Source organism: Mustelus asterias, chromosome 5 (assembly GCF_964213995.1).
Source record: "Mustelus asterias chromosome 5, sMusAst1.hap1.1, whole genome shotgun sequence".
NCBI classification, from domain to species: domain Eukaryota; kingdom Metazoa; phylum Chordata; class Chondrichthyes; order Carcharhiniformes; family Triakidae; genus Mustelus; species Mustelus asterias.
In genome coordinates, this window is record NC_135805.1 from 97,556,312 (window position 1) to 97,570,712 (window position 14,401).

The 14,401-nt window shown below is 42.5% G+C and overlaps 1 protein-coding gene across 4 annotated transcripts in view; it reads left to right on the forward strand.

The window, feature by feature from the left end:
• The window catches only part of klhl29 (kelch like family member 29), a 423,156-nt gene that overhangs the window by 18,537 nt on the left and 390,218 nt on the right, over positions 1-14,401 (forward strand). Inside the window, exons 2-3 of one of the 4 annotated variants that reach the window (XM_078213081.1) lie at positions 7,325-7,380; positions 9,440-9,534. The exons of the other annotated variants lie outside the window; for them this stretch is intronic. The gene's annotated coding sequence lies outside the window, so the exon portion shown is untranslated. The remainder of the gene's footprint in view (positions 1-7,324; positions 7,381-9,439; positions 9,535-14,401) is intronic. 4 annotated transcript variants of the gene reach the window in all.

Below are 14,401 nucleotides of genomic sequence, written 5' to 3' on the forward strand. Positions count from 1 at the left end.
CATTTGTATGGGAAAGGTCTGCAGTATTTCAGCAAATACAAGAGATAAGTAAACTTTGTCTTGTCCACCAGAAGAGATTGGTGGGTTTGTGTAACTTTCTAACTATCGGTGCTCTCTCTTCTCAATGTCCGTAAAGAATTACTTTGTAAATGCTACTTTTTCTGCATTATTATTTTCGCTTAGAGGGGAGAGCCTCTGTTCTTTGTGACCCACACAAAGTTCAAATAACACATGTGTGCATGTCTATATTAGTTACTGAATATATTGAGAGATGGCGTAATTGAAATAACTTGTTCAATGGATTAGATTCATGGGAATGAATTATTGAGATTCAGTGAGCAGATTGTAGAGAACGGTAGTAATTATTGTAACTTGGATCATTGATAGCAAAACTAGTTTCATCATGATCAAGGCTAATATGAATATCCTTTCCAAAATAATCTCATTACTATCAATTCACTGGTGAAATATGTTTGTATACTGCAAAGCCCAATTGGCTAAAGTGTGCCTGATGCTGTGAATTTTTAAACATGTTGCAATCGAACCATAGAATCCCTAAAGTGCAGAAAGATGCCATTTGGTCATCAAGTCTGCAACAATTCTCTGAAAGAGCATCCCATTCACACGTTCCCTCCTCTGTGCATTTACCATGGCTAATTCCCCTAACCTACACATCTTTGTACACTAAGGAGCAATTTATCATGGGAAATTCACCTAACCTGCACATCTTTAGACTATAGGAGGAAACCGATCACCCAGGGACAGGGAGAATGTGCAAACTTCGCACACTCTTACCCAAGGCCAGAATTGAACCTGGGGCCCTGGCATTGAGGCAGCAGTGTTAACCACTGTGCCATGCACGCGGTAGCACTGTGGTTAGCAGTGCTGCTTCACAGTGCCAGGGCCCCGGGTTCAATTCCCAGCTTGGGTCACTGTCTGTGTGGAGTTTGCACATTCTCCCCGTGTCTGCGTGGGTTTCCTCTGGGTGCTCTGGTTTCCTCCCACATTCTGAAAGATGTGTTGGTTCGGTGCATTGACCCGAACAGGCGCCGGACTGTGGCGACTAGTGGATTTTCACCGAAACATCATTGCAGTGTTAATGTAAGCCTTACTTGTGACTAATAAATTAACTTTAACTTGTTATCATTGTGGTTCCCTGTAAGTTCATTCTGTGTCCTGCTGTAAGTTGCTTGTTGACTGCTATTCTGTTATACCAGGATTCTTCCTAGCTGAATAATCTCTCCAGTTTTAATTCTTCATAACAATTATCACATCTATTTATAGCTAGTCATTGGCAGTGTTTAGTTGTTGGTTCCATTCCATATCTATCAATTTTAAATCATGTGCCCTCTGTGCTCCCATTATGCATTTCTCTGAGTGCAGTGGTTGAATCATTATATTTGACCTCCTTGTGCCCTTTAGTAAGACAGTGAACAAATTGTTTCTTTCAATCCTTTAGATGGTGTTTTGTTTTTATTCCAATTTTAGTCATCAGCTAACACTTCTTTAGCTCAATAGATTTTTTATCCATTAACATTCTTGTCTCCCTCGATCCTCATTTGAAACCCTTGCATCTCTTCCACAGCAAGGAAACTTTGTTTCCTCTTGCTTGACAAATGATCATTATTCTCCCAACATGAAAACCTGATGCATGATAAATGATGTCTGTCTTCAACTTTCTTCCTCACCATGCCCGCCCCCCCCACACTTTTTCTCTCTGTGCGCTCTCTCTCATGACCATTTTCATAGTTTAATACCATGGTCAGTGGAGATTTCCTGGGTCTGTCGCTATCCATATGATAGTCTACATGTTTTTCTTCTTTTATGGATTCTGACTCTGCTGAAATCCTTCCCTCTGGCAGATGTTGGGTGGTAATGAACTTATCACTTCATTCCCAATCCACTGCAATTTCTATGGAGTCTTATTCTGTCAGTTTAGGTGCCTTCCTGAATCGGGTGGAAAGCTCATGAATTTATGTAAACAACACATAAAGGGCCTAACATAATTTTGACTACTCATTGGCAGAGTGTCTGTTATTGCACAGGATTCATGTCAATGAGCTGTCTCAGAATGCTTGTGCATGGCATGCAGCTCACTGCATATTAATCAATAAGGTTCAGACTTTAAATTGACCAAGAGTTAAAACCTACCCTTTAAGCCTCTTAGTCTAGTTCATTCTTCTCAGCTACTGAACTCCTTGCCTCCCTCAACCTTTCCTTCCAGCTACAATCCTTAGACCTCAAACTCAAGTTTAGTGCCAGCTAATCATTACTTCTTGACTTAAGTTTCCTTTCTTCAACCATCCAGCTCACCTTGGGTCACTCAGACTATAAAACTAGATTGTTGCTGGCTCTACTAGGAACTTAGGAGTAAATGTGCTCTCCACCAAGATTCTAATTCGGTGTAGATCCACAGTGCACAATGGCACATAATTGGAACGAATTGAGGCTAAGTTAAAATTTCACTTCAGATTGAATGGATCATAGAATAATATAACGCAGAGGAAGACCTTTTGGCTCATCGAGTTTGCACTAGTCCCTTCAAGCTGCAATTCAGTCGGTCCCACTCCACCACTCTTTTCTCCACATACCTGCAAAGTGTTCTCCTTCAGCTGCTTGGGGAACTGCACCGTACACCTCTCATTAGTCTGAAATCAGCTATTTATCACAGCATTCTCTGTTTTCTCTCCCTTTGTCAAACTTGTATCCATTCTCTCACCATGCTTTTTTATCCCATCACCTTCAATTTACCGAACAAGCCTATTAAATGTTACTTTATCAAAATCCTTTTTGAAAGCCCGTGCGCACATCTACTGCCCACCCTGTGTTACTTCATCAAATAAATCAAGCTGGTCAAAGACTATTTGCCTTCAGCAAATTTCTGTTGGCTGTCCTTATGCGTCCATGCTTTAGTTTCTAAAACCTCCCTTCCACTAATATTAAACTGGCCTGTAAATGCCAGTTTTATCCTACTCCTTTTGTGAAAAAGTGTAAAATTAGGAATCCTCCAGTCCTTTGATGCCGCCTTGTATCTAAGGAGATCTGGAAGATTGTGGTCAGCACCTCCACAATTTCTACCCTTTCTTTAGTAATCTAGGATGTATCCAATCTGGACCAGAAGACTTGGCTGCTTTAAATATAGACAGTCTTTCTACTACCTACGTTCAAGTGCGGGGAGAAAAAAGAAATGTAGTAGAAATTGGGGATAGTACACTTTTGGATGCTGTTGGGTGGGGGGACTTAGCAGGGGTAAGCCATGGTGTACAGATCACTGGCTCGGAGTCTGTCCTTGTTGCTCAGAAGGGAAGGGGGGGAGAGGAATAGAGGATTAGTCATTGGGGACTCCATAGCTAAAGGGACGGATAGGAGATTCTGTGGGAACGAGAGACTCGCGGTTGGTGTGTTGCCTCCCAGGAGCCAGAGTCCATGATGTCTCGGATTATGTTTTCAAAATCCTTAAGGGGGAGGGGGACCAGCCCCAAGTTGCGATTCACATAGGCACTCAAGATATAGGTAGGAAAAGGGGTGGGGATGTAAGGCAGAAATTCAGAGTTGGGGTGGAAGCTTAGGGCTAGAACAAACAAAGTTGTTATCTCTGGTTTGGTACCCGTGCCAAGTGATAGTGAGGAGAGGAATAGGGAGAGAGCAGTTGAACACGTGGTTACAGGGATGGTGCAGGAGGGAGGGTTTCAGATACCTGGACAATTGGGGCTCTTTCTGGGGTAGGTGGGACCCCTACAAACAGGATGGTCTGCACCTAAACCAGAGGGGTACCAATATCTTTGGGGGGGGGGGGTGGGGTGGGATTTGCTAATGCTCTTCAGGAGGGTTTAAACTAATTCAGCAGGGGGGTGGGTACCTGAATTGTAGCTTCAGTGTACAGGAGGTTGAGAGTAGTGAGGTCATGGATGAGATTTCAGGGTCGCAGGAGTGTACTGGCAGGCAGGAAGGTGGTTTGAAGTGTGTATATATACTTCAACGCCAGGAGCATCTGGAATAAGGTGGGTGAGCTTGCGGCATGGGTTGGTACCTGGGATTTTGATGTTGCGGCCATCTCGGAGACATGGATAGAGCAGGGACAGGAATGGTTGTTGCAGGTTCCAGGGTTTAGATGTTTCAGTAAGTGCAGGGAAGGTGGTAAAAGAGTGGGGGGGGGGGGGGGGGGGGGGGGAAGAGGGAGAGAGAGAGAGAGAGAGACAGACAGTATTACGGTGGCGGAAAGGACATTTGATGAGGACTCGTCTACTGATGTAGTTTGGGCTGAGGTTAGAAACAGGAAAGGAGAGGTCACCCTGTTGGGAGTTTTTTATAGACCTCCGAAAAGTTCCAGAGATGTAGGGGAAAGGATTGCAAAGATGATTCTGGATAGGAGTGAAAGTAACAGGGTAGTTGTCATGGGGGACTTTAACTTTACAAATATTGACTGGAAAAGCTATAGTTCGAGTACTTTAGAGGGGTCAATTTTTGTCCAATGTGTGCAGGAAGGCTTCCTGACACAGTATGTAGATAGACCAACAAGAGGCGAGGCCACATTGGATTTTGTACTGGGTAATGAACCAGGCCAGGTGTTAGATTTGGAGGTAGGTGAGCACTTTGGTGATAGTGACCACAATTCGATTACGTTTATCTTAGCAATGGAAAGGGATAGGTATATTCCGAAGGGCAAGAGTTATAGCTGGGGGAAAGGAAATTATGATGCGATTAGGTGAGATTTAGCTGGCATAGGTTGGGGAAGGAAACTGCAGGGGATGGGCACAATTGTAATGTGGAACTTGTTCAAGGAACAGCTACTACGTGTCCTTGATAAATATGTACCTGTCAGGCAGGGAGGAAGCAGACGTGTGAGGGAACCGTGGTTTACTAAAGAGGTTGAATCTCTTGTGAAGAGGAAGAAGGAGACTTGTGTTAAGATGAGACGTGAAGGCTCAGTTAGGGCGCTTGAGAGTTACAAGTTAGCCAGGAAGGACCTAAAGAAAGAGTTAAGAAGAGCCAGGAGGGGACATGAGACGTCTTTGGCAGATAGGATCAAGGAAAACCCTCAAGCTTTCTATAGGTCAGGAGTAAAAGAATGACTAGGGTAAAATTAGGGCCAGTCAAGGACAGAAGGGGGAAGTTGTGCGTGGAGTCTGACGAGATAGAGGCACAAAATGAATATTTTTCGTCAGTATTCACACTGGAGAGGGACAGTGTTGTCGAGGGGAGTACTGAGATGCAGGCTGTTGGACTGGACGGGATTGAGGTTCATAAGGAGGAGGTGTTAGCAATTTTGGAAAGGGTAAAAATAGATAAGTCCCCTGGGCCGGATGGGATTTATCCTAGGATTCACTGGGAGGCTAGAGAGGAGATTGCAGAGCCTTTGGCTTTGATCTTTGTGTCATCATTATCTACAGGAACAGTGCCAGAAGACTGGAGGATAGCAAATGTTGTCCCCTTGTTCAAGAAGGGGAGTAGGGACAACCCTGGTAATTATAGACTGGTGAGCCTTACTTCTGTTGTGGGCAAAGTTTTGGAAAGGATTATAAGAGATAGGATTTATAATAATCTAGAAAGGAATAATTTGATTAGGGATAGTCAGCACGGTTTTGTGAAGGGTAGGTCGTGCCTCACAAACCTTATTGAGTTCTTTGAGAAGGTGACCAAAGAGGTGGATGAGGGTAAAGCGGTTGATGTGGTGTATATGGATTTCAGCAAAGCGTTTGATGTTCCCTATGGTAAGCTATTGCTGAAAATACGGACACATGGGATTGAGGATGATTTAGTGGTTTGGATCAAGAATTGGCTAGCTGTAAGAAAACAGAGGGTGGTGGTTGATGGGAGATGTTCATCCTGGAGTTCAGTTACTAGTGGTGTACCGCAAGGATCTGTTTTGGGGCCACTGCTGTTTGTCATTTTTATAAATGACCTGGATGAGGGTGTAGAAGGATGGATTAGTAAATTTGCAGATGACACTAAAGTCGGTGGAGTTGTAGACAGTGTGGAGGGAAGTGGCAGGTTACAGAGGGACATAGATACGCTGCAGAGCTGGGCTGAGAGGTGGCAAATGGAGTTTAATGCTGAAAAGTGTGAGGTGATTCACTTTGGGAGGAGTAGCAGGAATACAGAGTACTGGGCTAATGGTAAGATACTTGGTAGTGTGGATGAACAGAGATCCCTGAAAGTTGGCACCCAGGTTGATAGGGTTGTTAAGAAGGCATACAGTGTGTTAGCTTTTATTGGTAAGAGGGATTGAGTTTCGGAGCCATGAGGTCATGCTGCAATTGTACAAAACTCTGGTGCGGCCGCACTTGGTATATTGCATATAGTTCTGGTCGCCGCATTATAGGAAAGATGTGGAAGCGTTGGAAAGGGTGCAGAGGAGATTTACCAGGATGTTGCCTGGTATGGTAGGAAGATCGTATGAGGAAAGGCTGAGGGACTTGAGGTTGTTTTCGTTAGAGAGAAGAAGGTTAAGAGGTGACTTAATAGAGGCATACAAGACAATCAGAGGATTAGATAGGGTGGATAGTGAGTGCCTTTTTCCTCGGATGGTGATGGCTAACATGAGGGGACATACCTTTAAATTGAGGGGTGATAGATATAGGACAGATGTCAGAGGTAGGTTCTTTACTCGGAGTGTAGTAAGGGCGTGGAATGCCCTGCCTGCAGCAGTAGTGGACTTGTCAACATTAAGAGCATTCAAATGGTTATTGGATAAACATATGGATGATATTGGAATAGTGTAGATTAGAGGGGCTTTAGATTGGTTTCACTGGTCGGCGCAACATCGCGGGCTGAAGCGCCTGTACTGCGCTGTAATGTTCTATGTTCTACTTTAACTATTTTTGTCTCATTCAGTATCCTGGCATAGCTTTAGCAAGTCGCCCTTTGTAAACATTAATGCAAAATACTAATTCATTATCTCATCCATGCCTTCTGCCTCCACCAGTAGCTCTCCATTTTGGTGCCGAATTGACCTTACTGATTCTCTGACAATGATGTCTTGTATAAATATGAAAGATTTATACTGATGCAGAAAGAGATACTCTTTAGTTTGAGAAACATTTGTCAGATAGATGGAGGTGTACCTTGTTAACTGATGTGTACATTAGCTGACCAGAGAGTTTTGGATACTGACACTGAGGCCAAAGAGGAAAAACTTTCCATTCTTCACCTGACGTTCCTCCCCATAACTTCTTCCAGTTTTTTTTTTGGGGGGGGGGGGGCAGCAACGAATCATCTTTGCTTGACAATTCCAATTGCAAAATATTGTTTGTGCTCAGAACTTTTATTTAGGTTGTCTTTTTCTTCTTTTAAGTTTCACTTTCTTCCTTTTTGTCCTCTGCAGCCAAGAAGGTGTTTGCAGGGCACTGCCAATGCTGTATTTTGCTGCAATGCTTACAGGTAACTTGGACAGTGTAAACATGATTCTGCCCTTTGAGTTTTCTCCTTCTCATGGAAGGGAAAAGCTGCGACTTTCGTTCGGCAAATAACTTGGCACAGCTTAGATCAGGAACTGAGCAGAATTGGCCTCCGTAAATGGGGTTGAAGATTTTAGCATCCAAATGTTCAGTGCCATTTACAAGAGCCCTGAAAGCCTGCTATCTAATCAAACACCACTGCTTGGATTGCTCTCAGTTTTAGGAATGCTGCATATGACTAAGACATCAATTAAGGCAATTTTATAGAAGTGAATATAATTAAAATCACCCATTAGAATTCCTCCTGAATCCATTTGTAATATTTAATCAATTTTTTAAATATGGGATTTTAATATCACTGTCTCATGCTTAATCCTCTGCTCCTCTGCTCATGTTTGTGCATTGAGCTGCATCGTATGAGTAACATGTTCACTTTGCACCACAAACATGGAGGGCGGTGGGAGAGGAAAATCCTGTGGATTATCTGCAGGCCAGAAATTAACTGCTCGATTCTTGGCAAACAGTAGGAAATGCAGTGGGTTTTCCATCAGCAAAAGCTTCTGTCACATCGTTAACCAGTGCTCTGTTTCCAATTATTTTTTAATTGCTAAGATTTTCCAGATAAGTTATCTCTCCTAAGTACAATTTGACTTGTCTATACATTTAGTAACTGTTGTAAAAGTATAATAGTGTGAATATCCATGACTGTATGCATCAGACAACATTGACTTGCGTTCATTCCAAGTCTCTTCCCACACTGGTGATGCACTAAGGTAGACTTTTATCTGTTTCCATTGCTAGTTATTCCTGGAACAGGTCACTGGCCTGTTGCCCAAGACTTGTAGCTTGAGGGGCAACATTCCACATCAAATGTGGCTGACCTCTGTCTGCCCCGCTCCTACCACCAGCCTTTGCCATGTTGGAAGGATTTGTAGGTTGACACCCAACCTGGCAGTGAAAATCTCCAACAAGGGAAATTGTAACCATTGCCCCCTTGACGTTCAACGGCATTACCATCACTGAACCCCCTACTATTAACATCCTAGGGGTTACCATTGACCAGAAACTGAACTGGAGCAGCCATATAAATACTGTGGCAACAATGGCAGGTCCAGCTTATCCACCACCTACAATGCATAAGTTAGGAGTGTGATGGCATTCTCTCCACTGACTTGGATGAATGCAGCTCCAACAACACTGAAGAAGCTTGACACCATGCAGGACAAAGCACCTGCTTGATTTACACCCCATTTCATCACGTTAAACCATTAACTCCCCCCTCCACTAACACACAGTTGCAGCAATGTGTACCATCTACACCGGCTAGCTCAATTGGTAAAGCATGAGACTCTGTAGTTGGGATTTTACGACCTTGCTCGGGCAAGGCTCATAAATCCCACCCGAGGCCAATAGAGAATTCCGGCCTGTATCTCCGGGTCGTGGGTTTGAGCCCCGCATTGGGCGTTGTTATTATGGATGACATGGTGGCACAGTGGTTAGCACTGCTGCTTCACAGCGCCAGGGACTCAGATTCGATTCCCAGCTTGAGTCACTGTCTGTGCGGAGTTTGCACATTTTCCCCGTGTCTGTGTGGGTTTCCTCTGGATGCTTTGGTTTCATCCCACAGTGCTGGTTGGGTTGATTGGCCGTGCTAAATTCTCCCTCCATGTACCAGGCGGCGGAGTGTAGCGATTAGGGGATTTTCACAGTAACTTCATTGCAGTGTTAATGCAAGCCTACTTGTGACACTAATAAATAAACTTCAAACTTTAAAACTTAAACTTACAAGGTGCATTGCAGAAACTCACCAGATTCCTTTGACAGCACCTTCCAAATCTATGACCTAGAGGGATAAGGGCAGCAGATGCATGGAAAGCAATCTCATGCTGTTTCCCTCCAAGCCACCCACCATTCTGGTTTGGAACTATATTGCCATTCCTTCACTGTCACTGGATAATATGTGGAGTTACGGGGAAAGGGCCTGGGTGTGATTGTTGTCGGTGTAGGTTCAATGGACTGAATGGCCTCCTTCTGCACTGTAGGGATTCTATGACTAAAAATCCTGGAACTCCCTCCATAACAACACTATGGGTGTACCTACAACGTCATGATGTGGAGATGCCGGCGTTGGACTGGGGTAAGCACAGTAAGAAGTCTCACAACACCAGGTTAAAATCCAACAGTAAAGTACCTATAACAGTAAAGTACCTATAACCACATGGACTGCAACAGTTCACCACCTCCTTCCAGAGGGCAACCTGTGATGGGCAATAAATGCTGACCTAGCCAGTGTTGCCCACATACCTTGAATGCAGAAAATAAATGGTGGTTGATCTGCATTTAGAGTTGAATTAAGGTGTGAGATGACACAGAAATTATGCAGTACTAGCCAAATTGATTTCCAGCCCTCCAACTCTCCCACCCCCCCCCTTCAATTATTGTCTCCATGCTTAAGTGCAGAGTGACAGTAAGAACCAAGTGCAATTCTCATTCAGCTCTGAGCAGGGAAGCCACTGAAGAACAGCATCAGCCGAAGAAAAGACTAAAGTAGGCCAGCATTTTTTCCTTTAGGAGGAAGCTTGCTCCTTCGATTTGCCGTGGCATTCATTACTCCACCACTATTCAAATCTGAAACCCCAACAAGACATTCCAGGTTCCTGTCTATATGACAAAAATCTATCCCAGAATGTCAATATTAAAATGCAATAACTTGAGAGTTAAGGGCAAAATTTCCAATTTGTAAGGCTTAGCAGGATTATTGCACCCACCTCTTGAATTGTCTTAACTAATTACAGGAATTTAGACATCACAACTTCCTACACCATCACTAAAATTCCACTTTGTGCATAATTGGTGACAAAAATCCATTAAAATGCAGAAGAATTTCTTTCCTCTTCACTTCACGCTGCACATTGATGTAGCATGTGTCTAAATTAGTTCCTAATATTTTTCTAATATCTTACTTAAAATGGAAGGAAAAATGTTTGGAATTGTTTTCTGTTCAAAGTATTTTTACCTCAATTATCCAATTTCTTCAGAAACTTCTAGAAAACACATTATACAAATTCTTTTCTGGTTCTCTGTGAATACAGTAAGAAGTCTCTCAACACCAGGTTAAAGTCCAACAGGCTTATTTGGCAGCACAAGCTTTCGGAGTCTCGTTCCTTCATCAGGTGAGTGAGGACTTGTGTTCACAAACAGGGCATATACAGGTACAAACTCAATTTACAAGATAATGATTGGAATGCGAGTCTTTACAGGTAATGAGTGGAGAGAGGGCCAAGCACAGGTTAAAGAGTTGTCTCCAGCCAGGATAGTTAGTGAGATTTTGCAAGCCCAGGCAAGTCGTGGGGGGTTACAGATAGTGTGACGTGAACCCAAGATCCCGGTTGAGGCCGTCCTCGTATGTGGAACTTGGCTATCATTTCTGCTCAGCGATTCTGTGTTGTCGTGTGTCATGAAGGCTGCCTTGGAGAATGCTTACCCAAAGATCAGATCTTCGGGTAAGCGTTCTCCAAGGTGGCCTTCACGACACATGACAACACAGAATCGTTGAGCAGAAACTGATAGCCAAGTTCCACACACATGAGGACGGCCTCAACCGGGATATTGGGTTCATGTCACACTATCTGTAACCCCCCACGACTTGCCTGGGCTTGCAAAATCTCACTAACTGTCCTAGTGGAGACAATGCACATCTCTTTGACCTGTGCTTGGCCCTCTCTCCACTCACATTGTCTGTATCTTTAAGACTTGATTACCTGTAAAGACTCGCATACCAAACATTATCTTATAAATTGAGTTTGTGTCTGTATATGCCCTGTTTGTGAACACAAGTCCTCACTCACCTGATGAAGGAGCGAGACTCAAAGCTTGTGCTGCCAAATAAACCTGTTGGACTTTAACCTGGTGTTGTGAGACTTCTTACTGTGCTTACCCCAGTCCAATGCCGGCATCTCCACATCATCTCTGTGAATAACCATTTGATCTTTCCTTGCTTCCTGAGCAGCTGCACTGAACTGCTCTTATTTAGGTCATGAACTATCCACTATAAAGTGGCTAAATGCTAAACCTCATAAAATATTTGTGAAAGATAGTCATTTTCTTGCCCTAACAACCAACCTAGCCTATACATTTTCATTTAGTTATATTATTGTTACTTCTAAGCTATCAACTATAAGTTTTACATTCGTTTCACTAAACTTTAAACTTCACTGTAACTTTCAATGCTAGGCATTGCGGATTGAGTGCCTGTTTTATATGCACTGCCTGATTTTTCTTAGATCACGAGAAATGTTATAAAGCCGGAAACCTGTGAGTTTATTCAGGGATTATAAACATAATGTTCTTTAGTTAATACAAAATAAGTGTTAGATGTACCATTGAACATAGGAAAGTGGGGTTGATTTAGTTTAGAGCAATCAAACCACTTGCATTCAAATAGAATTAGACCCAATATTAACTTGAATTAAAAACAGAAAATGTTGGAAAATCTCAGCAGGTCTGACAGCGTATGTGGAGAGAGAATAGAGCCAACGTTTCGGATCTGAATGACCGTTCTTCAGCTCTCAAAACATTAGCTCTGCCCTCTCCACGGATCTGCAGTATTTTGCTATTGATTTATCCTTCCTCTGTGAAACCAAGAATTGGTGGAGGTTTTACCAAATAGGCTGAGGAGACTTTTGTCTTCCACATGGTACAATGCACTGAATTTGTATTAATGCAGCCATTCTGCTAATTTTTGTTCATTCTGTAAATCCATGTATAAATTCTGTTTTCTACTGCATCTGTGTATCTGGAAAATTCGTAGAAGTAAACAATATTTGTATTTTGATTTATTCTCTTTGCTTTGTATTTCAGTCTTTTGAAAAGCAATTGAGTTTACGTTTAATAACTAGTCAGCATATCCTCTGAAACAACTTCAATTTTCTTTTCTCTTCTCATTTCACTGACATGGAACTTTGTTGACAGTATCATGAAGACAGTAAAAAAATAGTAGAAGATGAAAACAGCAATATTAAAATGCACAATTTGAATTGAGAAAACAGATAAGACTGTACATTGTATGGATGTGGTTTCTCGAGGCAAGGTGAGAAAGGTGAATTGAAATATTCAAGAGACCAAATTGTCTGTTATCTATGAAATCAGAACATCATAGCATATTTTTTTCCATTTAAAAAAAATTCTTAATACTTTCCAAATTTAAAATTTGTTATAATGTACATCGGAAGGGAATTGACACAAAGTATACTACCTGTGAAGACTTTCACCATGTCATTGCAGCATGAATTGGTAGTGAAGTCAAAAGTTTTTGATTTATTATTGTCCCATGTATGAGTATACAGTGAAAAGTATTGTTTCTTGGGTGCTATGTAGACAAAGCATACCGTACATAGAGAAGGAAAGGGGAGGGTGCAGAATATAGTGTTACTGTCATAGCTGGGGTCTAGAGAAAGATCAACTTAATACGAGGTAGGTCCATTCAAAAGTCTGATGGCAGCTGGGAAGAAGCTGTTCTTGAGTCAGTTGGTACGTGATCTCAGACTTTTTCTTGACGGAAGAAGGTGGAAGAGAGAATGTCCAGGTTGCGTGAGGTCCTTGATTATGCTGGCTGCTTTTCCAAGGCAGCAGGAAGTGGAGACAGTCAATGGATGGGAGGCTGGTCTGAGTGATTGACTGGTTTCATTCACAACCCTTTGTAGTTTCTTGTGGTCTTAGTCAGAGCAGGAGCCATACCAAGCTGTGATACAACCAGAAAGAATGCTCACTTCCCCATATATGTTATGAGTCTTTCTATAATACATGAGCCTAGAGGGATTGGCCTTCTGACAATCTGAATCAAACAATTCCTTTCTGCACAGTTGCCTATTGACATCTGTTTGCAAAAAATTGTAAATCATCCTTCACTCAGCTTATCCAATACTTTTTTTCAGTTTCAAACCTCTGCTAATAGACCTGCTTCCACTTGCTGTCTTCCCCTGTTTGGTGAACTAGGGAGCACAAATGACCATCCAGGTATAATAACCTTCCTGGTTATATGTTTGCCATGAGATACTAAAGCATTAATTAGCATGGAGCGGAATCACGTTTCCCATTCCATGGGCTGAATTTTACATTTTGCAGCAGAATGACGGAAGCAGGTCAGAAACTGGTCTATTTTTGATGGCACAGTGGTTAGCACTGCTTCTTCACAGTGCCAGGGGCCTGGCTTGGGTCACTTTGTGTGTGGAGTTTGCACATTCTCCCCATGTCTGCATGTGTTTCCTCCGGGTGCTTCGCTTTCCTCCACAGTGTGAAAGACATGCTGGTTAGGTGCATTGGCCATGCTAAATTCTCTTTCAGAGTACCTAAACAGGCGCCGGAGTGTGGCAACTATGGGATTTTCACAGTATCTTCATTACAGTGTTAATGTAAGCCTACTTGTGACACTAATAAATAAACTCTGAAAACTGGTTTGCTCCCGCCCCTGCCATAATTTCTCATCCAATCAAGTATCGGATGGCCGTCTGGTGGGAAGGAGACCAGTTAGAGGTGCTCAGGAGGACTCTGCCCAATCTGCACTGAAAGCCAGGATGTCATATGACAAAGGGCTAATTCTGCATACGAGAAGTCTGTCACGGCTATAAGTTTAAAGACCCACTGCTCTCTGAATGTGTCCTTATTTTTTATTGAAACCTTAAAAAGAAGCTCAACAATGAGCTTAAAAATACTCAGACACTGCCACCTTCACCAGCAGAATCTGCTTCTGAATTCAGCAATAGAAACAAGCAAAGTATAGCTACAGTTAGGAATGAATCTGGTTGAATGCAAGTAAAAGCCAATTTTCCTAAACACTTATGATGAGTGCAAAAGATATGTTGATGAATAAATTGAAGTGAAGTTTTACCAAATTTCTGTAGAATCCATATCTTTTGGGTATCAAGTTAAATCATTTTGAGTTTCATACTAAAATAAATATCTATGATGCGTAACACCATGTCAGTGATGTATTGCTGTTTCCCCAG